General features: G+C 41.0%; 1 long non-coding RNA gene across 1 annotated transcript; it reads left to right on the forward strand.

The window, feature by feature from the left end:
* Positions 1-426: 426 nt before the first annotated feature.
* Positions 427-23,988, forward strand: LOC121583362. The gene is made up of 3 exons (XR_006003508.1): positions 427-531; positions 23,732-23,767; positions 23,904-23,988. It is a non-coding gene; the product is annotated as an uncharacterized LOC121583362 (long non-coding RNA).
* Positions 23,989-26,041: the final 2,053 nt, after the last annotated feature.

Genomic DNA, 26,041 nt, shown 5'->3' on the forward strand with positions numbered 1-26,041 from the left:
ATCATTAAATGTTCAATGTTCGTTGTGATTTAATATTCCATTTAAAAAAAGAAACATAGCTCTCCCCAAGAAGGTACCTTCCCACTGTGCACAGATGTCAGTTCAACATCTAGTTGTCAACTAACTGAATTCAACATGAAATCAACAAAAATGTCACCTTATCATTGGATTTATGTTACAAGTTGGGTGAAAAAAAATACGAAATTCCCTTACATTGATGTCTCTTCAAATCCAATCAGTTTTCCACATTGATTCAACATCATCACATTGATGTTGAATCAATGTGTCTCTCTCTCAAGATAAGACGCGCCGTCGACTGCCCCCCACCTTGTCTCTCCCTCCCCTGCTTCTCCCCATGCCCCCTCTAGTTATAAAGCTGCGTTTCCGCGCGGTGAGTCCTCCACACAGAACAGCCCAGAGGCGGCAGAGAGATGCACCGACACATCTCACACCAGAGAGAGCGCGCATCTGTTCTGTCCGTGTAGCTACATACAGCAGGTGACTGGCTGCGCATTAAGAGAAAGACGTAAGGTAATTTTCTGCTCACTCGCACTCAGACATTTGGCTTCATTATTCTAGATGTTTGTTGTCTAGCACCAGTGCTCCGATATTCTTCCTTTGCTTTTACACGTATTCAATAAACCTATTCGTAAATATGTAGGAGACAGAGTGCAAGAGAGAGAAAGTGAGGGAATAGAGCTATGTTACCGTTTATTCAGTATTCTAGTTGTTGTCGTCTTGAAATATATATATATATTTTCAATCAGTCAGTTTGGGTTAAAGAGATGTTTCAGCGCGAGTGAAGATGAATTACCGGCTACGGATGTGTGTGTGTGTGAGAGAGATACATAGCAAGAGAGGGCAGATGTTGAGGCTCTCTCGCCTTTCTGTTGTTAAACCATATGACAGTTTGAAAATCATTGGTAATGGTTTGAAAATTTGTTCAGTTGTGTAGCTCAGTTGGTAGAGCATGGCGCTTGCAACGCCAGGGTTGTGGGTTCGATTCCCACGGGGGACCAGTATGAAAAAATTTATGCACTCACTAACTGCAAGTCGCTCTGGATAAGAGCGTCTGCTAAATGACTAAAATGTTCTGTGTAGTCTGTTTAGTTCTCAATTGTTGTCAGTTTAATTAATTTAAACAGTTTATAATTGAACCTTATGCAGTGTAGTTAGCCTATGAGAATTTAGGTAGGCTACTATCAGTGGTTCCAGAACTCAGTCCAGCTTTAAACTTACTCTTGAAAGTTGTAATAGTAGAATGCACAAGGTGCAATTTCGAAATTGGGTAGTGCATCATCAGTTCCTCTTGCCATGTCAGTCATTGCATACCTCAGGGAGCTATTTATAACTTGCCCATGTCAGCTAATGTTTTTATGTCGTTTTTTTAGCCCATAGATATTTTAGTAATTTTTTGTCACTCAAATATGCATGAATACACATGAGACATGGCAAAATGTATAGAATTGCAAGAAAATGTGCTTTAAAACTGCAAAATTGTCTTTGCACCCATGACAAAATGTGTAGAATTGCAGGAAATAAGCTTTAAATCTGCATAATTCTCTTCACCAACAACAGTTTGTGTCATGAACAGTGCTTGTACCCATAGAAATAGACGTGGCGTGCAGGGATGTTCCCAATGCTGGAAGGGGCCTTGAGTGAAAAGATTTGAGAACCCCTGGTCTATATGATTGTGTCTAAATTTGATATCAAATAAAGAATCATAGATGAGTCTGAGAGGACAGGTTTATTGTCACATGATCTACCATCTGTCTATCTCCCTGTTTATCTGTTAGCAGAACTCTTGTAAAGGCTGTAAGGCAGAGACAAATAATTATTTTCAATTATTATCCATCATATTGTCCTCCAGGAGTGGCTGTGTCTATCTGTCTCACCCTCAGTTCATGGGCCTTGGTAGGACAGTGAATCAACCAAACAACCAACAAATGTATCTATATAATTGGTCTTTTTATGAGGAAAAATAACAAGTGTGTGTTTCTGCGTGTGTGTGAGTTTATGTGTGCGGTGTGTTTCAATCTGCTGTGATTTTAAATGGGTTCAGCTCTTATCAGTGTAGATAACGCCTGGCTCTGATTGGTAGACGCCCTGAGTGTTCCAGGCGTGCTGTGTACCCAGGTTACTCCTGAGAAAGGATCAATACCAGACATCCTGTAACTCTGTGCGTGTGTGCAAGTTTGTGTGTGTGTGTGTGTGTGTGCATGTGTGTGTTATAACATGTACAGTGTTAAAGACAGCACATTTTCAGTGAAACAAATGGCAGTGTATTATAACTTGTACAGTCCAAAAGCAACACATTTCCCAGAGCAGGCCAACAACACACATCATGAAGTGTTACGCAATAACACAGCAGCTAACACCACAGAATAGGATGCTGAATATTGAGGAATCACTGCACTGGAAATCACAGTTTGTGTGTCTCTCTCTGTGTGTGTGTGTGTGTGTGTGTGTGTGTGTGTGTGTGTGTGTGTGTGTGTGTGTGTGTGTGTGTGTGTGTTTATGCCATTAGTCATGGAGTCAGACCACAATAGCCTGCTCTGCCATTTCACCTGCAGTTTTGACTTAATGCTCTTTAGAATCTGACATAATGTATGTCACACACACCCATGCACACACACGCATGCACACACACAACATACACACACATACACACACTTCCATTTTACCTGTGGCCCAGCCTTAATACCCTGTAAATTAACTGTGGAGTGGAGAGCCAGAGAATGCCAAGAGTGTGCAAAGCTGTCATCAAGGCAAAGGGTGGCTATTTGAAGTATCTCAAATATAAAATATATTTTGATTTGTTTAACACGTTTTTGGTTACTAAATGATTCCATGTGTGCTATTTCATAGTTTTGATGTCTTCACTATTATTCCACAATGTAGAAAATAGTGAAAATAAAGAAAAACATTTGAATGAGTAGGTGTGTCCAAACATTTGACTGGTACTGTATATGCTTTCTAAATATAGTATAATAAAATTATAAAATGACCAGTGGCGATTTTAGCATGTAAATCTTAAGCTCAATATTGTTTTTTTATGCATACCACCAAAGCCACTACACTACACAATACATTAATTGCACTATAACAGTGACAAACGGTGCTCACAAACTGTTAGGGCCTACATAAAGCTGTCCCAACAGCAGAGTCCCAACAGCAGTCCCAACACCTTACCACTGCTACACCTGGCTATCAGTGGAGCCTTGTCTGGCAGCAAAACAGTTCATTCAGCCTCATTTACTGCCTTAAAAAAAACATAGCTGATATGGCTGACTTGCTTAAAGAAATGGGGTTTCTACTGACAATTGAGATGTACAAACCATGGCATAAGGGGACGGACGAGTGGATAAGAGTTAATCCATAATTTTGATTTAGACATTAATGAGCTGAGCTAGGACAGACGTAGTCAATATTACTGATCAACTGATATCAACTGATTTAACTCATTTGGTAGTGCATGGCGCCAGGGTTGTGGGTTCGATTCCCACGGGGACCAGACGAAAAAAGTATTAAAATGTATATACTAACTACTGTAAGTAGCTCTGGATAAGAGCTCTGCTAAATGACTGAAATGTATAACTATTTGTTTAGCACTTTGAAATGTACAGTGACAGAATTCAGAACATTGGCCGTTCTTACTGTATTCTCCCTGTACACCAAGTCAGAACCGTAGGATAAATAAAGGGGGCATATAAGCAGACAATGAAAGCTCTTACAATATTCAATGATTACATTTCACAAAAACAGGTTATAGGCTACATGTGCACCACCAAGTCAGAACAGTAGACGAAATTAAGAGGTGAAAATAGACCAAATTATTAGGGTGAGACACATGGACTACTTACAGCTTACTACACAACATACACTTAGTATTACTTTCTTAGCTACAGTATACATATCTCCCTGGCATATTACATCATTTATGCAGCAGCATACAAGACCTTGTTGTGCTGTTCTCACTTGAACAGGAAGGTGGCGCGGCTGTCCTTCGTGGGAAAATGTTTTGTCATCAAAGTCTGGCATTCTCTGGATTTATGGTGCTTTCAAGACAACTGAGAACTCGAAGAAGAAGAAAAAAAGGTTGAATCATGATGACGTCAGTGATCTTCAGATCGTAGCTCTAGAAAGTGGCCGAGTTCCGAATTTACAATTCCGAGTTGGATGAAAAAAACGTATTTTCCCAGTCATAGCTTGTTTTTCCCGAGAGCAGTTCCGAGTTAACAGTTGTTTTGAGCGCGGCACAAATCATGCATCATTGACAGTATGGCCAATGTTGAATGTTTATAATTTTAAACAAGGAAAAGAGTCCCTTAATCTTAGACTTGGGACCACACAGCCACTCTACTGAATAGCAGGCTCCACTGATTCCCTTCCAAACCAGTCATTCTTGAATTTGCAATTTCCAACTTGTTGTGTAATGTTTATGTCCAATGGCCGATGAGCACCGATACATTTTATCTATAATTATCTTCATTATTTATCTTCATATGACAAGGATTAAAAAGGATTTACCAGTAGATTGTGGACTTGATTCATGATGATTCATGATGATGACTGCTAGCTAAGATTTTGAAAGTATGATGTTGACATCAAATCAAATCAAATCAAATTTTATTGGCCACATGCGCCGAATACAACAGCTGCAGACATTACAGTCAAATGCTTACTTACAGCCCTTAACCAACAGTGCATTTTCTTTTTAACAAAAAAAGTAAAAATAAAACAACAACAAAAAAAGTGTTGAGAAAAAAAGAGCAGAAGTAAAATAAAATAACAGTAGGGAGGCTATATATACAGGGGGGTACCGGTGCAGAGTCAATGTGCGGGGGCACCGGCTAGTTGAGGTAGTTGAAGTAATATGTACATGTGGGTAGAGTTAAAGTGACTATGCATAAATAATTAACAGAGTAGCAGCAATGTAAAAGGATGGGGTGGGGGGGGAGTGCAAATAGTCCAGGTAGCCATGATTAGCTGTTCAGGAGTCTTATGGCTTGGGGGTAGAAGCTGTTGAGAAGTCTTTTGGACCTAGACTTGGCACTACGGTACCGCTTGCCGTGCGGTAGCAGAGAGAACAGTCTATGACTAGGGTGGCTGGAGTCTTTGACAATTTTGAGGGCCTTCCTCTGACACCGCCTGGTATAGAGGTCCTGGATGGCAGGAAGCTTGGCCCCAGTGATGTACTGGGCCGTACGCACTACCTCTGTAGTGCCTTGCGGTCGGAGGCCAAGCAGTTGCCATACCAGGCGGTGATGCAACCAGTCAGGATGCTCTCGATGGTGCAGCTGTAGAATTTTTTGAGGATCTGAGGACCCATGCCAAATCTTTTCAGTCTCCTGAGGGGGAATAGGCTTTGTCGTGCCCTCTTCATGACTGTCTTGGTGTGTTTGGACCATGATAGTTCGTTGGTGATGTGGACACCAAGGAACTTGAAGCTCAACCTGTTCCACTACAGCCCCGTCGATGAGAATGGGGGCGTGCTCAGTCCTCTTTTCTTTTCCTGTAGTCCACAATCATCTCCTTTGTCTTGGTCACATTGAGGGAGAGGTTGTTGTCCTGGCACCACACGGCCAGGTCTCTGACCTCCTCCCTATAGGCTGTCTCATCGTTGTCGGTGATCAGGCCTACCACTGTTGTGTCGTCGGCAAACTTAATGATGGTGTTGAGTCGGTGCCTGGCCATGCAGTCATGAGTGAACAGGGAGTACAGGAGGGGACTGAGCACGCACCCTGAGGGGCCCCCATGTTGAGGATCAGTGTGGCAGATGTGTTGTTACCTACCCTTACCACCTGGGGGCGGCCCGTCAGGAAGTCCAGGATCCAGTTGCAGAGGGAGGTGTTTAGTCCCAGGATCCTTAGCTTAGTGATGAGCTTAGAGGGCACTATGGTGTTGAATGCTGAGCTGTAGTCAATGAATAGCATTCTCACATAGGTGTTCCTCTTGTCCAGGTGGGAAAGGGCAGTGTGGAGTGCAATAGAGATTGCATCATCTGTGGATCTGTTGGGGCAGTATGCAAATTGGAGTGGGTCTAGGGTTTCTGGGATAATGCTGTTGATGTGAGCCATGACCAGCCTTTCAAAGCACTTCATGGCTACAGACGTCAGTGCTACGGGTCGGTAGTCATTTATGCAGGTTATCTTAGAGTCCTTGGGCAAGGGGACTATGGTGGTCTGCTTGAAACATGTTGGTATTACAGACTCAGTCAGGGACATGTTGAAAATGTCAGTGAAGACACTTGCCAGTTGGTCAGCACATGCTCGGAGTACACGTCCTGGTAATCTGTCTGGCCCTGCGGCCTTGTGAATGTTGACCTGCTTAAAAGTCTTACTCACATCGGCTACGGAGAGCGTGATCACATAGTCATCTGGAACAGCTGGTGCTCTCATGCATGCTTCAGTGTTGCTTGCCTCGAAGCGAGCATAGAAGTGGTTTAGCTCGTCTGGTAGGCTTGTGTCACTGGGCAGCTCGCGGCTGTGCTTCCCTTTGTAGTCTGTAATAGTTTTCAAGCCCCTGCCACATCCGACGAGCGTCAGAGCCAGTGTAGTACGATTCAATCTTAGTCCTGTATTGACTCTTTGCCTGTTTGATGGTTAGTCGGAGGGCATAGCGGGATTTCTTATAAGCGTCCGGGTTAGAGTCCGCTCCTTGAAAGCGGCAGCTCTACCCCTTTAGCTCAGTGCGGATGTTTCCTGTAATCCATGGCTTCTGGTTGGGGGTATGTACGTACGGTCACTGTGGGGGACGACATCATCAATGCACTTATTGATGAAGCCAGTGACTGATGTGGTGTACTCCTCAATGCTGTCTGAAGAATCCCGGAACATGTTCCAGTCTGTGCTAGCAAAACAGTCCTGTAGCTTAGCATCTGCATCATCTGACCACTTTTTTATTAACCGAGTCACTGGTGCTTCTTGCTTTAGTTTTTGCTTATAAGCAGGAATCAGGAGGATAGAGTTATGGTCAGATTTGCCAAATGGAGGGCGAGGGAGAGCTTTGTATGCGTCTCTGTGTGTGGAGTAAAGGTGGTCCAGAGTTTTTTTCCCTCTGGTTGCACATTTAACATGCTGGTAGAAATTAGGTAGAACGGATTTAAGTTTCCCTGCATTAAAGTCCCCGGCCACTAGGAGCGCTGCATCTGGATGAGCGTTTTCCTGTTGATTTATGGCCTTATACAACTCATTCAGTGCAATCTTAATGCCAGCATTGGTTTGTGGTGGTAAATAGACAGCTATGAAAAATATAGATGAAAACTCTCTTGGTAAATAGTGTGGTCTACAGCTTATCATAAGATACTCTACCTCAGGCGAGCAAAACCTGAGACTTCCTTAGTATTTGATTTTGTGCACCAGCTGTTATTTACAAATATACACAGACCGCCACCCCTATACACAGACCGCCACAAATAACGCGGGAAAAACACACATAATAGTACAATTGGTTAGAGGGGCTGTAAAACGGCAGCCATCTTCTCCGGCGCTGTTCTATCTATGATCAGTCCAATCAAAGCTACTGTAGATATAATGTGATTTGACAACATTTTATCTGTGGCCAATGACCTTGAGCCTTCTTGGATGTGCACTTCTAATGTAACTCTATGGCAGCACCCAAGGTACTTACATTTTCTAGCTCTACTCTTAGACTTGGCGGTGACGTAGTGTCCCCATGAGTGACAGAACACTGAGCCAATCACGGCGCAACGCTCCATATTTTCTGCTGGCTTGCCCCACCACCACATAAAGCACTGAGCTAGGCTGAAACACCTGCATTTTGGAGTTGCCTTATGTGGTGTCGAGACAACGATGCTGATATGCTGTGATAACAAGAAATCCGCTGACACTGTCCTTGATTATAATGGTTTATTACATCAAAGATTACAGTATCAATTTACAGACTCCTGCAGAAATCTGGTGAACAACTGACCCAATCTCTAATATGTTATTCTCTCCGTCCTTTGTTCAAAAACATGGTATTTATATCCTATGTAACATAATATGGGTGGTTTTAGATAGACCAATCCCTGGCCTTTACACATCCGAATCTCCTCTGTCTTAGGGGGCCCCTATAGTAATACTTTCCAGATGTTTCCGCAAGCAGAGCCAAGTTCTGGAATGTTCAGATACTACATATTTCCCCCCTTCGAGACTAATTAAGTCTCGAAAACAAAAATAATAGGATTATGACAAATCTTGTGTAACTTTAACAATAAAACAAAATGTATGTAGTGTGAACAAATTTTTATGAAGTGTAAACAAATCATTATGGAGTGTAAGAGCGAAAAACCTGTCTGGCAGCTCTTTCCAAATATCCATCAATCAATCAAGACAGTAAAATTCTCTCACGGCCCTCTGCCCCAGGCAACCACCTAAGTACTCCAGATCAATTCATAAATCTTTATCAATGCATTTTAAACTATGATGCAATTGAATAAACATGAAAGCCTCAGAAAACAAAGTACAATCAAACTTGTCCACATTCAGGCTGGTCGACCCATCGGACCCTCCTGTGGATTCTCTCTGTCCCTGCCTAGACCCAATATCCCTAAGCATCCACGAAAAAACAAAAACATCTGAGGTCCCCACATGTACCCAACAACAGAAAACATAATTCTTCAAAAATTAATACAGAAAGAATATGACACAAATTATGTATTACACATGCAAATATGTCTATATATCATTGCAGACACTGGAATGTAGTCCACTACACTGCATCTCCTCCACAGTGTCGACTTTCAATGCAACGTCGATGATGGAATCTGAGCATTTCCACACCTTCCTTGTTCCACTTCCTCCAGTCCATTCATATTGTCCATGTTTGAGTATTTGAATCCCACTCTACACATCCCCATATACTTCTGGAAGAAAAGAAAACACCAACCAGTATATTTTGCAAAACAACACATGCAAATTAAAACATCAATATCAACAATAATATAAGAATGATATATATATGAATCACATTCCATTTCCCCCCTTTGATTCATCACAAAACACTAAATATCACAATAATATAATTATCCCACAATCAGATATTCAAAATTTCCTGGAGTTATTTCAACCCTAGTTCAACCATAATGTGGTCCTCTGTAGCTCAGCTGGTAGAGCACGGCACTTGTAACGCCAAGGTAGTGGGTTCGATCCCCGGGACCACCCATACACAAAAATGTATGCACGCATGACTGTAAGTCGCTTTGGATAAAAGCGTCTGCTAAATGGCATATTATTATTATTATATAAAGTCTGACTTTTTTCCCCAATTTTTTCACAAACCCTTTCACTGATTTATCCACAAAACTCTCTCCCATTTTCTGAGGATATTAAATCGGGAAATCCCCACCTGCTTATGACTTTACACAAAAACGTTGCAACCGACTGAGCATCTTTTTGCTTAGTTGGACATATTGTGCACCTCTTGGTGTAGGAATGTAACCAGGAATAACAGTCACACCCCTGCAAACATTATTTTTCAGACAGATTCTGCACCTGCCTATGACATAGTCAACCTGTTAAAGCAAATATGGTTCCCAAAAACCATACTCCTTTGTGATCTTTCTCCTAACCTCCCCCCCTTGCAACATGAGCTAACCCATGTGCTTCCTGAATCATCAGACCTAATAGGTCTAGAGGCGCTACTATCAACCCTCATGGTTTCTCCAAAGGCAACAAAGGCGTGTTACTCTGAGGATTTTATTTATTGTCTTCAAAACACCTGCTTTCAAAGTCCTTCAATTCGTGGTTCAATCCCTTGGATTGCTTCATCTTTCAATGGATACTGATTCTTCCAAGGAGGTCTTGCTCCTGGTCGAAGATCAACTTTCACCTCAATTGGGCTGATTTCACAAGTCCAATTTCGGTACTGTGTTGACCACAAACATTCTGGAACTTGTTGCAACATCTCCTCTTTCATAGGGTCTGAATCCATCTTCGCACTGCAAATAGATTCATGTGTAATCCGTACAGCTTGAGGCTCTCCTTGTCCTTGAGCCGAAATCATGATTTTGAGAAATCGCTGATCTTCACTCCTCCAAATCGCCAAATTTTCTTTCATCGGTACGAAAACAGCTTTCTCTGCTTCTGTCATCATTTCTCCTATTTGCTTCTGCTCATAGCCTTCAGAAACCAACAAGGTCACATGTGGCACACTCTTCTCAATCTCAAATTCTTTATCCAGATAATCGTCTGTGTTTATCTTCATAGCTGCTCCTTGTGGTCGTAAATTATGCAACATGAGCTGAGTTGAACTTTCTTTGGTTGATGACTCAACCATTCCTCTGAGTTCGATTGGGCAGCATTCTTGAAATACTTGAGCGTACATTGAAATGGATATTCCGGAAGCCTCGCATCTGGCATATTTGCCACAATGAATTTCTCCCATATCTTAGCCTGCTTCAAAAATCTTCACTGAGATTTCCAATCCAGAATACTAAAAAAGAATCCATCTCTGTCGTCAACAACAATTGGTAAACCTTTTCCTTTGGCACTTCTACCAGACAGCCGTCTGGTGTACATTTTATTGTACAGTTCAATTTACACAATGCATCTCTTCCCAACAATGCAATAGGTGTATGTTCTGATACCAGTATGGGTATTGTACATTTGTTGGAAACGTATCTTTCAGTGCTCTCCACAGCCGATTTCTACTTGCAGCCAACAATTCAGGATCATTCACCACAGTCCCCACATATCGATGAAGTCCAGCTCTCTGAAAAATGTCTTCCATACCTGGAATCCCAAGGAGATTAGCCAAAAGTCTCTTAATGTCTCCTATGGCAGACTGTGTTCCCACCGTAATTTCTTCCAATTTTGAAATCCAAGGATATGCTCCATCTTGAAGAGTAGGCAGCTTCTCAGGTATATCTGACATATCGGTATTCTGCAAAGGCTTATACTCCAGGTTCTGTCCTCGAATTATCACTGGCATCATCTTCTTACTTGTGCTCCCTTGTCTTGGCCTCAATGTATACCTCTTCTCCAATTCTTGGGATCCTTTTTTCAGCAGTTTTTTCTTCTGTATCTTCAGCTTCTTTAGTTGTTTTTCCAGTTCTCTTACTTCTTCTAAATTATTGGCCTTATCCAAGCATGATATGCATCGATCTATATATTTTTCTATTTCTTCTGTGCTAGTCATTGTAGGATAAAATCCTCTTGAATATGAAGCACCTTTAATCTCCAAATCTTCATCGCTGTCTCCATCTTCACTTTCATCAGAACTCGAATCTCTTGTATTCTTCTCCTTCCAACTTCCATCACCCCTTCTTTCCGCTCTGGCCAACCTCTGTCTGATCACAGGGTCATATCCACCCATGATCTCTTCTGAATCACTCTGATCATCATCATCATCATCATCATCATCATCTTAAAGTTCCATCCTCCTGAACGTCACTCCACCCTTATTTTCCAGACATCTCGTTTTTTTCTTACTTTTGGAGTTTGGATTCATCTTTATGGTCGTTTCTGCTTGTCCTCTCTCTATTATTCGTTCATCTTCATCTCTGATGCAATAATCACCCTCCTGAATGATCACTGGAAGCTGAGGATAGACGTCCTTAAACTCTACTTCTTCCTCGTAAGGTGGGGGTCTTTTTGCTGAATCCATATATGAGAAAGGTGTATTGACTTCTGCCATTAGTTTTTCTGTCACCTTCACCTCTTTTGCCATTTTCTCTATACCTCTGTCTCTTTTATCTTTTGTATCTTTTATCAGTTTTTGTCCTTCATTTTCAAACAGCTTAAGAACACCCAGCTCTCTTTGTCTCTTTTCTTTACGTTGTTCCCCTTTTTCCCCCTTCTTTGATCTGCCTTATATGTGGCCACAAGCACTTTCATTATCTTGATGACGTCTGGGGTTAAGAGTCCCTTCCACTGGCCATGGTTGTTCAATGTCAGGCCAACGTTATTCCATTTTCCAGATAACCTTGCAATACCATTAACTAGAGGATTACTATTTTGTACTACATCAACAGGAGTAATTACTTTCATAGTTTTGATGTCCTTTTTCCCCATTGTAACCACTCTTTTATATTCCTTTATTGTGAATTATTGTATTATTATTATTATTTTAAACCAATTAATTTGTAAACCAAAAATACTTTAGACTATGTAGCTTATGTTTCCCTCCTTTTTTTATTTATTTTTTATAAATTAATTAATTAATTAATTAATCAATATATTTATTAATGTTTATTAATTAATTAATTAATTAATTAATTAATTAATTTTTATTTTATTTAATTTTACCAAATTATTGATTAGTGGCAATCTTACCACATCCGATCAGGAAAAGTAAAGGAAAGTAGTCAACTTCAGAGCAATCCAAAAAAGAAAGACCTGTAATCCAGCAACACTACAGCACTCACAAACCAATTGCTTAATAATCACCCAATTACCTTAATTTTACAGAATAATGTCAGTGCTGGATTTCCAACACAACTCTAATCAAACCAACCCATGCACAAAAAAACTCCAATGTGCAATTCTTAATTACATCAATTGATCAGTCTGTTGCCAAGTCCCTGTTAAATTGTCACAACATGAAATATGCTAGGCACACACAATATCCTGTATGGGAAAGTAAGTTTGTGAACAGAACAGTACTGGCCTTGATTGGACTGGATCCGGGGCAGCACACACTGTCGCGTGACGCACTGGTCAGCACCTCCTCTCTCTCTCTGTCTCCTCGTCTCTCACATGACAGGAGAACAAAGGAAACATTTACATTTTTGTCATTTAGCAGACGCTCTTATCCAGAGCGACTTACAGTTAGTGAGTGCATACATTATTATTTTTATTTTTTCCTACTGGCCCCCCGTGGGAATCAAACCCACAACCCTGGCGTTGCAAACGCCATGCTCTACCAACTGAGCTACATCCCTGCCGGCCATTCCCTCCCCTACCCTGGGCCAATTGTGCGCCGCCCCATGGGTCTCCCGGTCGCGGCCGGCTACGACAGAGCCTGGATTCGAACCAGGATGTCTAGTGGCACAGCGATGCAGTGCCTTAGACCACTGCACCACTCGGGAGAAACAGACAACAATTTAGTATTTTATGCATACCTATGTTCACATTCGCGCTAAGAAATAAGCAAACAGCTTAACTCAGGAATATTATAAATAGCGCAATAACATTTTATTTTATTTATTTATTTAATTATTTTTATTTTTAATCCATCAACATATCTCTCATTTATAAATTCAATAGATCTCAATCAAATAGTTTCATAGTTAAGCAACAGCCACTTATCAAACAGAATACTTTATCCGTGTGTATTCAAAATCTCCCCCTTTCTTCTCTGTCTGCAGCACTAAATATGCGTGTCACAGCAGCTCAGTGCAGGCAGGGGAGTGGCATATTTGCTCTGCGTAACTCTAAACTCATAAAATCCCACACATGCGCAGCTCATTCACCAGTGCGATTTCAGAGTGAGAGGAGCTCTCCCAAGCAGCTCTCTCCAAGCTAAACAACAGAAAGCAGACAGACCAGCTGTCCCTCCGTTATCTCCAACACAGACAAACAGTAACACTGAACAAAACGCACAAACCAACACAAAACAGAAAACACAAATCCTACTTCAAAGTTTCTTAACTTTACCACAATCTATTTTCTCTCTCCTCTATCTTCACATCTTTTACTCTAATCTGTAGACTTATTTTCTTATCCATTACATATAACGTCCTCCCAGTGGCTCATAGGTTTTAACCTTAACTAACATATTTCCTTACAAAAAACTAAAACCCCTGTTGTCATAGCCTTAGTCGACACACAGCAGAGACCTCCCCTTTTACACACACGCATAGGCTGTCTGCCTCTCACACACACACACAATTCAAGAGGAATGCATCCGTTCATACAATACACTAAGCATGCTACCGTCGCTCCTTATTTCTCGTTGTTCCTTCCTAAATTTCTGCTACCTCGAGTTGCAGATATTCAATGAGAGGTTACTTCGAACACATACCTCGTCAATTATATGTCGAGAGGTAACTTACAATGGAATGTATCTTCCACAAACTCCAGTTCCCAGAACTGACCTTAAAAATCAACCTAGTGAGTTTTCAGGATTTTCGGCCCATCCTAATGATCGCCTCGTTTGAGGGCTTCCTTAAATCAGCGATGTCCTAAAAGTATACGTTTTCCTTATTTCCAGGCCTTATTCCTTCATGCTATCCCTGGACACTCCTTTTAATTTTATTCAAGCCAAATATCCGTGTGCCCAGTGTTAACAATTCCTATAGACACTCCCCCCTGTTTGCGTTGTTCCCAACGCAAACACATTTAGAAATTTAGAACGGATTCTCATCACACAGCAAATAACAGCAAAGCGCACACACAAGTCCTTTGACGGTACATCTCCTCAACGCACACACACAGCACACGAACCGACCAGCGCCCAAAGTTTGTGAGAAAGCTCACCGTATCTGCATGCCTCTTGAGCGGGAGTCACTTCGTAGGCCATGAATGGAACGCTGAGAAAAGACGCAACACGTCCCAAATCCTCGTCGCCATTCTGTGTTGTCGAGACAACGATGCTGATATGCTGTGATAACAAGAAATCCGCTGACACTGTCCTTGATTATAATGGTTTATTACATCAAAGATTACAGTATCAATTTACAGACTCCTGCAGAAATCTGGAGAACAACTGACCCAATCTCTAATATGTTATTCTCTCCGTCCTTTGTTCAAAAACATGGTATTTATATCCTATGTAACATAATATGGGTGGTTTTAGATAGACCAATCCCTGGCCTTTACACATCCGAATCTCCTCTGTCTTAGGGGGCCCCTATAGTAATACTTTCCAGATGTTTCCACAAGCAGAGCCAAGTTCTGGAATGTTCAGATACTACACTTACTCAAGAAAACAAAAAAGAGACTGTGATTGTATGCGGCTTTATTAACTCAATGATAGATATACTGACTAAAAAAGTATTTAGTCAGCCACCAATTGTGCAAGTTCTCCCACTTAAAAAGAGAGGCCTGTAATTTTCATCATAGGTACACGTCAACTATGACAAACAAATTGAGAAAGACAATTCCAGAAAATCACATTGTAGGATTTTTTATGAATTTATTTGCAAATTATGGTGGAAAATAAGTATTTGGTCACCTACAAACAAGCAAGATTTCTGGCTCTCACAGACCTGTAACTTCTTCTTTAAGAGGCTCCTCTGTCCTCCACTCGTTACCTGTATTAATGGCACCTGTTTGAACTTGTTATCAGTATAAAAGACACCTGTCCACAACCTCAAACAGTCACACTCCAAACTCCACTATGGCCAAGACCAAAGAGCTGTCAAAGGACACCAGAAACAAAATTGTAGACCTGCACCAGGCTGGGAAGACTGAATCTGCAATAGGTAAGCAGCTTGGTTTGAAGAAATCAACTGTGGGAGCAATTATTAGGAAATGGAAGACATACAAGACCACTGATAATCTCCCTCGATCTGGGTCTCCACGCAAGATCTCACCCGGTGGGGTCAAAATGATCACAAGAACGGTGAGCAAAAATCCCAGAACCACACGGGGGGACCTAGTGAATGACCTGCAGAGAGCTGGGACCAAAGCAACAAAGCCTACCATCAGTAACACACTACGCCGCCAGAGACTCAAATCCTGCAGTGCCAGACGTGTCCCCCTGCTTAAGCCAGTACATGTCCAGGCCCGTCTGAAGTTTGCTAGAGTGCATTTGGATGATCCAGAAGAGGATTGGGAGAATGTCATATGGTCAGATGAAACCAAAATAGAACTTTTTGGTAAAAACTCAACACATCGTGTTTGGAGGACAAAGAATGCTGAGTTGCATCCAAAGAACACCATACCTACTGTGAAGCATGGGGGTGGAAACATCATGCTTTGGGGCTGTTTTTCTGCAAAGGGACCAGGACGACTGATCCGTGTAAAGGAAAGAATGAATGTGGCCATGTATCGTGAGATTTTGAGTGAAAACCTCCTTCCATCAGCAAGGGCATTGAAGATGAAACGTGGCTGGGTCTTTCAGCATGACAATGATCCCAAACACACCGCCCGGGCAACGAAGGAGTGGCTTCGTAAGAAGCATTTCAAGGTCCTGGAGTGACCTAGCCAGTCTCCAGATCTCAACCCCATAGAAAATCTTTGGAGGGAGTTGAAAATCCGTGTTGCCCAGCGACAGCCCCAAAACATCACTGCTCTAGAGGAGATCTGCATGGAGGAATGGGCCAAAATACCAGCAACAGTGTGTGAAAACCTTGTGAAGACTTACAGAAAACGTTTGACCTGTGTCATTGCCAACAAAGGGTATATAACAAAGTATTGAGAAACTTTTGTTATTGACTAAATACTTATTTTCCACCATAATTTGCAAATAAATTAATAAAAAAATCCTACAATGTGATTTTCTGGAAAAAAAATTCTCATTTTGTCTGTCATAGTTGACGTGTACCTATGAGGAAAATTACAGGCCTCTCTCATCTTTTTAACCCTCCCGTTGTCCTAGGGTCAAAATGACCCACCACTGTGTTGAACCAACTTTATTTAATTTTTATATTTTGGGGATCTTTTGTGAGAAGGAGGCAGTGATACTTTAAAGAAAGTATCACTGCCTCCTTCTCACAAATGATCCAAAAAATATAAAAATTAAATAAAGTTGGTTCAACACAGTGGTGGGTCATTTTGACCCTAGGACAACGGGAGGGTTAAGTGGGAGAACTTGCACAATTGGTGGCTGACTAAATACTTTTTTTCCCCACTGTATATATATTTTTTTACATTGTTTGCAAACTGATATGTAACACATATTAATGCCAAAATAATATGCAAAACAGGCAAGCCCAAAAATGCTACAAATGTGGCTCTGCCCCACCTGCCCTGAATGACGGGTCTCCACTGCCAGCACCGAGTCAATGTGCAGGGTTACGAGGTAATTGAGGTAGATATGTACATATAACTAGGAGTAAAGTGACAGATATTAAATTGTAGCAGCAGCAAAAAAGTTAGTACAAAACGGGTCAATGCAGATAGTCCGGGTAGCTATTTGGTTAACTATTTAATTAACTATTTAGCAGTCTTATGGCTTAGGGGTAGAAGCTCTTCAGGGTCCTGTTGGTTCCAGACTTGGTGCATCGGTACACATTGCCGTGCAGTAGCAGAGAGAACAGTCTATGGCTAGATTCTTTGACAATTTCTAGGGCCTTCCTCTGACACTGCCTGGTATAGAGGTCCTGGTATGTTTAGTTAGAGATACAGGCTTTAGTTAGAGCTACAGGCTTTACAGAGTCAAAATGACAGAGTACATTTGACTCTAATTGAATAATATTTTACTCTGCCACAGATAACATTTAGTGCCAGTCTAAAAAGGGTAAAACGTACTCTGGCAACACAGTTGAATATGCTCAATTTAGTGTTGATATTTACCTTTTTTTTTTTTTTTTGTCATTTAGCAGACGCTCTTATCCAGAGCGACTTACAGGAGCAATTAGGGTTAAGTGCCTTGCTCAAGGGCACATCGACAGATTTTTCACCTAGTCGGCTCAGGGATTAGAACCAGCGACCTTTCGGTTACTGGCACAACGCTCTTACCCACTAAGCTACCTGCCGCCCATTAGTGGGTAAGAGCGTTGTGCCAGTAACCGAAAGGTCGCTGGTTCTAATCCCTGAGCCGACTAGGTGAAAAATCTGTCGATGTGCCCTTGAGCAAGGCACTTAACCCTAATTGCTCCTGTAAGTCGCTCTGCGTCATTGCGTTTCACTCTGTCAGTATTAATTAACAATAACTTTTTTAACTCTATGCAGTTTTCAGTATTCTAGACTTAATTATTTAGAGTAATGTTTACTCTCACAATAGTTAATTCAACTCCTATGGAGTCAAACTCAACGCTATTTTGGGGTTTATATGGTCCCATTTGAGGTGTAAGGGTGTAAAGTCTAATTTACATATTTATTATTGTGTCATATTATGGTGGCTTGCAATGTGACATCATATTTCCATTTAAGAGGGAGGGTGTCCAGCTATTTGATATAACCCACAACTTACATTCAGAATGCATGTCAGAGCAGGGAGGAGAGTACTGTTGTTAGAGACTACCTACAGTGGCTTGCGAAAGTATTCACCCCCCTTGGCATTTTTCCTATTTTGTTGCCTTACAACCTGGAATTAAAATGGATTTTTTGGGGGTTTGTATCATTTGATTTACACAACATGCCTACCACTTTGAAGATGCAAAATATTTTTTATTGTGAAACGAACAAGAAATAAGACAAAAAAACAGAACTTGAGCGTGCATAACTATTCACCCTCCCCAAAGTCAATACTTTGTGGAGCCACCTTTTGCAGCAATTACAGCTGCAAGTCTCTTGGGGTATGTCTCTATAAGCTTGGCACATCTAGCCACTGGGATTTTTGCACATTCTTCAAGGCAAAACTGCTCCAGCTCCTTCAAGTTGGATGGGTTCCGCTGATGTACAGCAATCTTTAAGTCACACCACAGATTCTCAATTGGACTGAGGTCTGGGCTTTGACTAGGCCATTCCAAGACATTTAAACATTTCCCCTTATTTATTATTTATTTATTTTTAGTCATTTAGCAGACGCTCTTATCCAGAGCGACTTACATGAGCAATTAGGGTTAAGTGCCTTGCTCAAGGGCACATCGACAGATCTTTCACCTAGTCGGCTCGGGGATTAGAACCAGCGACCTTTCGGTTACTGGCACAACGCTCTTAACCACTACCCTTAAACCACTCAAGTGTTGCTTTAGCAGTATGCTTAGGGTCATTGTCCTGCTGGAAGGTGAACCTCCATCCCAGGCTCAAATCTCTGCCACCACCATGCTTCACTGTGGGGATGGTGTTCTCGGGGTGATGAGAGGTGTTGGGTTTGCGCCAGACATAGCGTTTTCCTTGATGACCAAAAAGCTCAATTTTAGTGTCATCTGACCAGAGTACCTTCTTCCATATGTTTGGGGAGTCTCCCACATGCCTTTTGGCGAACACCAAACGTGTTTGCTTATTTATTTCTTTAAGCAATGGCTTTTTTCTGGCCACTCTTCCATAAAGCCCAGCTCTGTGGAGTGTACGGCTTAAAGTGGTCCTATGGACAGATACTCCAATCTCCGCTATGGAGCTTTGCAGCTCCTTCAGGGTTATCTTTGGTCTCTTTGTTGCCTCTCTGATAAATGCCCTCCTTGCCTGGTCTGTGAGTTTTGGTGGGCGGCCCTCTCTTGGCAGGTTTGTTGTGGTGCCATATTCTTTCCATTGTTTAATAATGGATTTAATGGTGCTCCGTAGGATGTTCAAAGTTTCAGATATTTTTTTATAACCCAACCCTGATCTGTACTTCTCCACAACTTTGTCTCTGACCCGTTTGGAGAGCTCCTTGGTCTTCATGGTGCCGCTTGCTTGGTGGTGCCCCTTGCTTAGTGGTGTTGCAGACTCTGGGGCCTTTCAGAACAGGTGTATATATACTGAGATCATGTGACTCTTAGATTGCACACAGGTGGACTTTATTTAACTAATTATGTGACTTCTGAAGGTAATTGGTTGCACCAGATCTTATTTAGGGGCTTCATAGCAAAGGGGGTGAATACATATGCACGCATCACTTTTCCGTTACTTATTTTTTTAGAATTGTTTGAAAAGTTGTTTTTTTCATTTCACTTCACCAATTTGGACTATTTTGTGTATGTCCATTACATGAAATCTAAATAAAAATCCATTTAAATTACAGGTTGTAATGCAACAAAATAGGAAAAACTCGAAGGGGGATGAATACTTTTACAAGTCACTGTATGTTGCCCTAGGTGTTGTGCAAAGTTAGTAGCTAGAATTAAAATGGCTGCCAAAGGTGCTTTCATCAACTATTACCTCTGGGGTGTGAAGACATACACAATCAAGACATCTTTGTTTAGTTTTTTTTTATTCATTTGGAGAAAATATGTATAATTTTCTTTCACTTTGAAAATATGGAGTATGTTGTTATTCCTTTTTAGATTTAATTTTAAGGCAACAAAAAGTCAAGACTGTGCAAGGAGTGTGTAGACTTTCACTAGGCACTGTACATACGGAAACACAGATATTGAAACAACCAATTCAAAAAATCGACCTGCAACAGAGCATGCTGTGAAAAATGAAACATTTGTGGATGCTCCATAGTTTTAACTCCCTGTTTCTGGTTACTCTACAGTGCCTTGCAAAAGTATTCATCCACCTTGGCGTTTTTCCTATTTTGTTGCACTACAAACTGTAATTTAAATGGATTTTTATTTGGATTTCATGTAATGGACATACACAAAATAGTCCAAATTGGTGAAGTGAAATGAAGAAAATAACTTGTTTCAAAAAAAATTAAAAAAGTAATAATGGAAAAGTGGTGCGTGCATATGTATTCACCCCCTTTGCTATGAAGCCCCTAAATAAGATTTGGTGCAACCAATTACCTTCAGAAGTCACATAATGAGTTAAATAAAGTCCACCTGTGTGCAGTCTAAGTGTCACATGATCTGTCACATGAAAGGCCCCAGAGTCTGCAACACCACTAAGCAAGGGGCACCACCAAGCAAGCGGCACCCTGAAGATCAAGGGGCTCTCTAAACAGGTCAGGGACAAAGTTGTGGAGAAGTACAGATCAAGCATGGTGGTGGCAGCATCATGCTGTGGGGATGTTTTTCATCGGCAGGGACTGGGAAACTGGTCAGAATTGAAGGAATGATGGATGGCGCTAAATACAGGGAAATTCTTAAGGGAAACCTGTTTCAGTCTTCTAGAGATTTGAGACTGGGACAGAGGTTCACCTTCCAGCAGGCCAATGACCCTAAGCATACTGCTAAATCAACACTTGAGTGGTTTAAGGGAATCATTTAAATGTCTTGGAATGGATAGTTATGCACGCTCAAGTTTTCTGTTTTTTTGTCTTATTTCTTGTTTGTTTCACAAGAAAAAATATTTTGCATCTTCAAAGTGGTAGGCATGTTGTGTAAATCAAATGATACAAACCCCCAAAAAATCCATTTTAATTCCAGGTTGTAAGGCAACAAAATAGGAGAAATGCTATGGTGGGTGAATACTTTCGCAAGCCACTGTAAACGGAGTTAAAGTACTCAATCCTAATCATCTCGTTATCAACGCTATCTCCAGGGAGTACATCACGCTGTTGAGGGTTAAGATAACTCCAGTAGTCAATTTATCTCTAAATGTTTTTACTCTGTGATTTCAACTCTCCTTGATTTACTGTGTAGTTAAAGCAGGGATGGGCAACTCTGATGGGGGTGGGGGCCACAAAAAATGTCAACTTGTCTCCATACCCACATCCATACACACATGCAGTCAGAGCCAGCCCTAGCCTTTTGTTGGGGGAGGCACCCCAAAAAACCTACTGGTTGTTTATTCTCCTATTCTAACTCGCAACAGTAAGATGAGACCCCGGCTGATCCGCAGGCCTGTAGCTCTCCAGGACCAGGGCCACCAGTTGCCCATCCCTGAGTTAGAGCTACAGGCTTTAGTTCCAGCCCTGGTCCTGGTCCTAGAGAGCTACAGGCTTTAGTTCCAGCCCTGGTCCTGGTCCTAGAGAGCTACAGGCTTTAGTTAGAGCTACAGGCTTTAGTTCCAGCCCTCATCCTGGTCCTAGAGAGCTACAGGCTTTAGTTCCAGCCCTGGTCCTGGTCCTAGAGAGGTACAGGCTTTCATTAGAGCTGCAGGCTTTAATTTCAGCCCTGGTCCTAGAGAGCTACAGGCTTTAGTTCCAGCCCTCATCCTGGTCCTAGAAAGCTACAGGCTTTCGTTAGAGCTGCAGGTTTTAATTTCAGGCCTGGTCCTGGAGAGCTACAGGCTTTAGTTCCAGTCCTGGTCCTGGAAAACCACAGCCTTTAGTTCCTGATTGACTAGAGAGTCAACTCACCTGGAGCCTGTTCAAGTGGGTACTATTCTATAGAACATATATGATTGTCTGTCATGTATAATAGGGAATCAGGGGCTATGATTAGAGGGGCTAGATGAAAAGTGCTGCGGAGATTGTGTGTGTGTGTGTCTGTGTCCGAGAGAGGGTTAGGTTGTTGACAAATATTTGGTTTGATCTTGAGCAGCCTGTCCTCAGTGTGCTCAATTATGTAAATATATGTGTGTTTGTTTGTATGTGTATGTTTTAAGTAAAATAATGGTCTCTTATGCAGAGTCACGGTGTGATGAGTGATCAGATGTGAAAGACAGTCAAACTCAATCAGGACAAATATGCCATGAATGTGACACACACACACACACACACACACACAGTCTTGTATAACTGACCCTGTGGGGAGACACAATTCAGTCCCATTCAAAATCATATTTTCCCTAACCCTTACCCTAACCCTAACCTTAACCCAAAAACCTAACCTTAACGCTAACCCTAACCCTAGCTACACACACACACACACACACACACACACACACACACACACACACAGAGTTGACTCCCCTAATCTTGCTCTGTCATCTCAATCTTATATCTACTACATTGTCTGTACATTTGTTTTCCAGTGAGAGGGCCACTAGAGACTATGCTTGATTTACATAAAGAAGTATTAGAAGGGTTACATCATAGCGGAAGTATGGGAAGTAGCAAGAATGACCAGGAAGTACACATGTTCTCTTGCCCCATATAGAAAAAGGTAGCGCATTATATGGGGAATATGGCTAAAGTGAAAAGTGGTGTACTGTATGGGGAATAAGACTCAAGTGGAAAGTAGTGTTTTGCATGAGGAATAGGGTGTCATTTGAGACTGCATTTCGGTCTACCCCTCATGAAAAAGCACTACTGAATTACTACACAAAACCTATTCGTGCAGAAGTGACTATGTAGAGACTCGTAGGGATTGTGTTGTGAATATGTAGTTTATGCACTACTCAAGTATAGTTTTGTAGTCTTTCCAGTAGTATTCAGGTAGAGGTTTTTACAACTTGATGTTGGTAGTAAATAAGTAGTCAAAATATTACAGCTTTACTACAAAGGCGCGGCAAGTAGCCTAGCGATTATAGCGTTGGACCAGCAACTGAAAGGTTGCTTGTTCAAATCCCAGAGCTGAAAAGGTGAAAAATCTGTAGAGCAAGGCACTTAACCCTAATTCTCCAGGGTGGCTGTTAATAATGGCAGGGAGAGTTGGGATTTGCAAAACACAATTCACACGTTTATAATACACACTTGTACATGAAATAGGACAAATATAAGCACCCACCTAATTATTTATAGTTCTTATTTTTATTTTATTTTTTTATTAAACAGGCTTTCTTAATAGTAATCAGGTACAGTTTTTACTACTTGATATTGGTAGTAAATTAGTAGTCACAACACTACAGCCAGACTACACTGGCTTTTCGTGACTGCAGAAGAAGACAAAACAGGAAGTAGTTGGTTGTTGTTAGCTACTGTTTTTGACAATCCCGAATGTAATCATCCTCCATCCTTTGTCATCCTGTCTTTCATAGCCCTTATGCTGGCACCATCTGTAAGTTTAACTTTCCTTTATGTTTTATGAATACTTTCATGTCGTTGTTTAGCCGTTTACATAACTTTTTACTAGATCAAAAAGATTGCTAGCCAAAACGATCTTGTATTTAGCCTAGCTGTTTGCTTGCCCCATTGAAATGTTGCTATGTCGCCTCAGTTTTTGTCATGGTAGCTAATAAGTATGTGTGTTTGTATACAAATGTACAGTATTTTCATATTGGTATACTTACCCATTCTACTTACCTCTTTTGACCTGTTGCCAAAGAGGCCCTCAACATAAGAAGACTGGAGGCCATTGTTGGTAAGATTAACATTGTTTATCAAATATTTTTCTGTGTTGTCTTATATGACCTCTGTTAGCAGATAATTAATAATGGCTTATAATTGATTGTCTCTTGTGCTTGTCTTTGGTTGTGCTTGTCTTTATTTTGTAAAAGGTTACGTGGTGGAGAAATGTGGCTGCAACAAAGAAGAGGATCTGAAGATAGTTAAGTCAAAGCTGAATGAAGACAAGGCCTCAAAGGGATTAACAAAAGTGTAAATATGTAATTTAATATGTAATTAATAAAAAATAAAAACATGTAATTTAATTTTGTTGTTTGATAATATAACTACAGTTAGAAACTTGAGGAAATAACATGTGCAATAGTCAAGTACATCTTAGTCAGAGCGACTTACAGGAGCAATTAGGGTTAAGTGCCTTGCTCAAGTGCACATTGACAGATATTTCACTAAGTCGGCTTGGGGATTTGAACCAGCAACCTTTTGGTTAGATGATACTTGCCTTCTCATTTTTTAGATTAGATTGAGATGGCGTAGACAACTATTGTAGGTTTATAATTTGTTTATGTACAAGTTTTAAAAATGCACAGAAACCTGTTTATTTTCATACACTATAGTTGTGGCTGCCCATAAGGTTATGGTATCACATTATATTTAAAACATGGTTTAGATATTATTGTTGTAATCAATGATTGCAGTATGGTTGTAATCCATGGATTTCAATTGGAAATCATTTATGCATATTGCCACCAGCAGGAGGCGCGGTATGAACATCTCCCCTCCCCTCAACAACACTTGGTGACAACTCAAACCGTTTTTCCTCCTGTCTCCTTTTTCTTTCTTCTGTTAAACAGGTACTGTATGTGGTGTACACAAGCACATTATCTATAGAAAATGTTAGAGTCTAAATGGTTGTCTGAGTGATACTTACCGTTTATGGTGAAATTGTAAAGTTTAAATGTGTAAATTGATCGAGTGAAAACCGTTAGCGATCTTGACATAGACATGACTTTGTTTTGCGGCAAAGCTTGGCTAGCCTATAGGATAACATAAGAAGGAATGGCGCCAGCTAATATTCTGGTTTGAACTTATTGATTTATAGCTCCTCTGTGGTAATATTGTGGTTTATTTTCTACTCTGTTTATATTTTCTAGGCCCTGGCATGTCCCCATCCAAGTGTTATATATTACAGAGTTGTATTTTTTAGAAAAACGATATGCTAACGCTAAGCTAACTGCGCTAACGCTAGCCTGTCAAGTCTATATGGTTGCTATTAGCTTAGCGTCTTCCGTTAGCTTGCTCAGTATTGAGATGAATGCATTGATTTATGGTTTATTTAGGTTTAAAGGCTTTCTTATATGTGCATTTATTTTTATTGAAAGTACATGATTGTTAACTTTTATATCATCAGAGTTTAAGAAAATACTGAGGTTTATTTTGTAATACAAGTCAATGTACAGTATTAGCTAGCATGACTATTTAAATTACAGAGGATGTATTATGTTACTGTATTTACAGTACTACCTAGTCTTTTACAGCATCTGACTGTATTATTCATGTTTTCCAGGCTCGAACGTTACGGTCCCTAAGAACGTCTGGAGGGCGGCCATGCAACCAGGCCAACAATTCCACTGTGATGGCAAGAGCGCTGTTGGGTGCTTTTGATGTTGACATGTTGCTGAAAAGCTACCTGAGAGGTATGTACAGAGTTATATAGACCGTAGAATTAGAATTACTATAAGGGGCATAAGCCCTTAGATCATGGCTAGGAGGAGCTCGGCCTTGTGGGCTCGGGAGGAGCTTTCCCAGGCTCAATAGCATGTCGTCTCCAAGTTTGAAGAAGATTCAATCACATTGGGTAATTTTTTGGGAGTCTCCATCTCAGAATGCACATATAAGGATAACAGGTAGCTGGAGATACATCGCCTGTGAAAAGAGGCTAGTTGCTTCTCACCCAAACCCACACTGTTTCGGATGAGAATGTCTGTTTTACTATGGGACAATGGAAGGGGAAAGGGGGATACCTAGACAGTTGTACAACTAAATGTATTCAACTGAAATGTGTCTTCCACATTTCTGAATCAGAGAGGTGCGTGGGGCTGCCTTAATCAACATCCATGGCTGTGGTACAATATATATATACACAGTTGAAGTCGGAAGTTTACATACACCTTAGCCAAATACATTTAAACTCCGTTTTTCACAATTCCTGACATTTAATCCTAGTAAATATTCCCTGTCTTAGGTCAGTTAGGATCACCACTTTATTTTAAGAATGTGAAATGTTAGAATA

The sequence above is a fragment of the Coregonus clupeaformis genome, unplaced genomic scaffold (assembly GCF_020615455.1).
Source record: "Coregonus clupeaformis isolate EN_2021a unplaced genomic scaffold, ASM2061545v1 scaf2861, whole genome shotgun sequence".
NCBI lineage: Eukaryota > Metazoa > Chordata > Actinopteri > Salmoniformes > Salmonidae > Coregonus > Coregonus clupeaformis.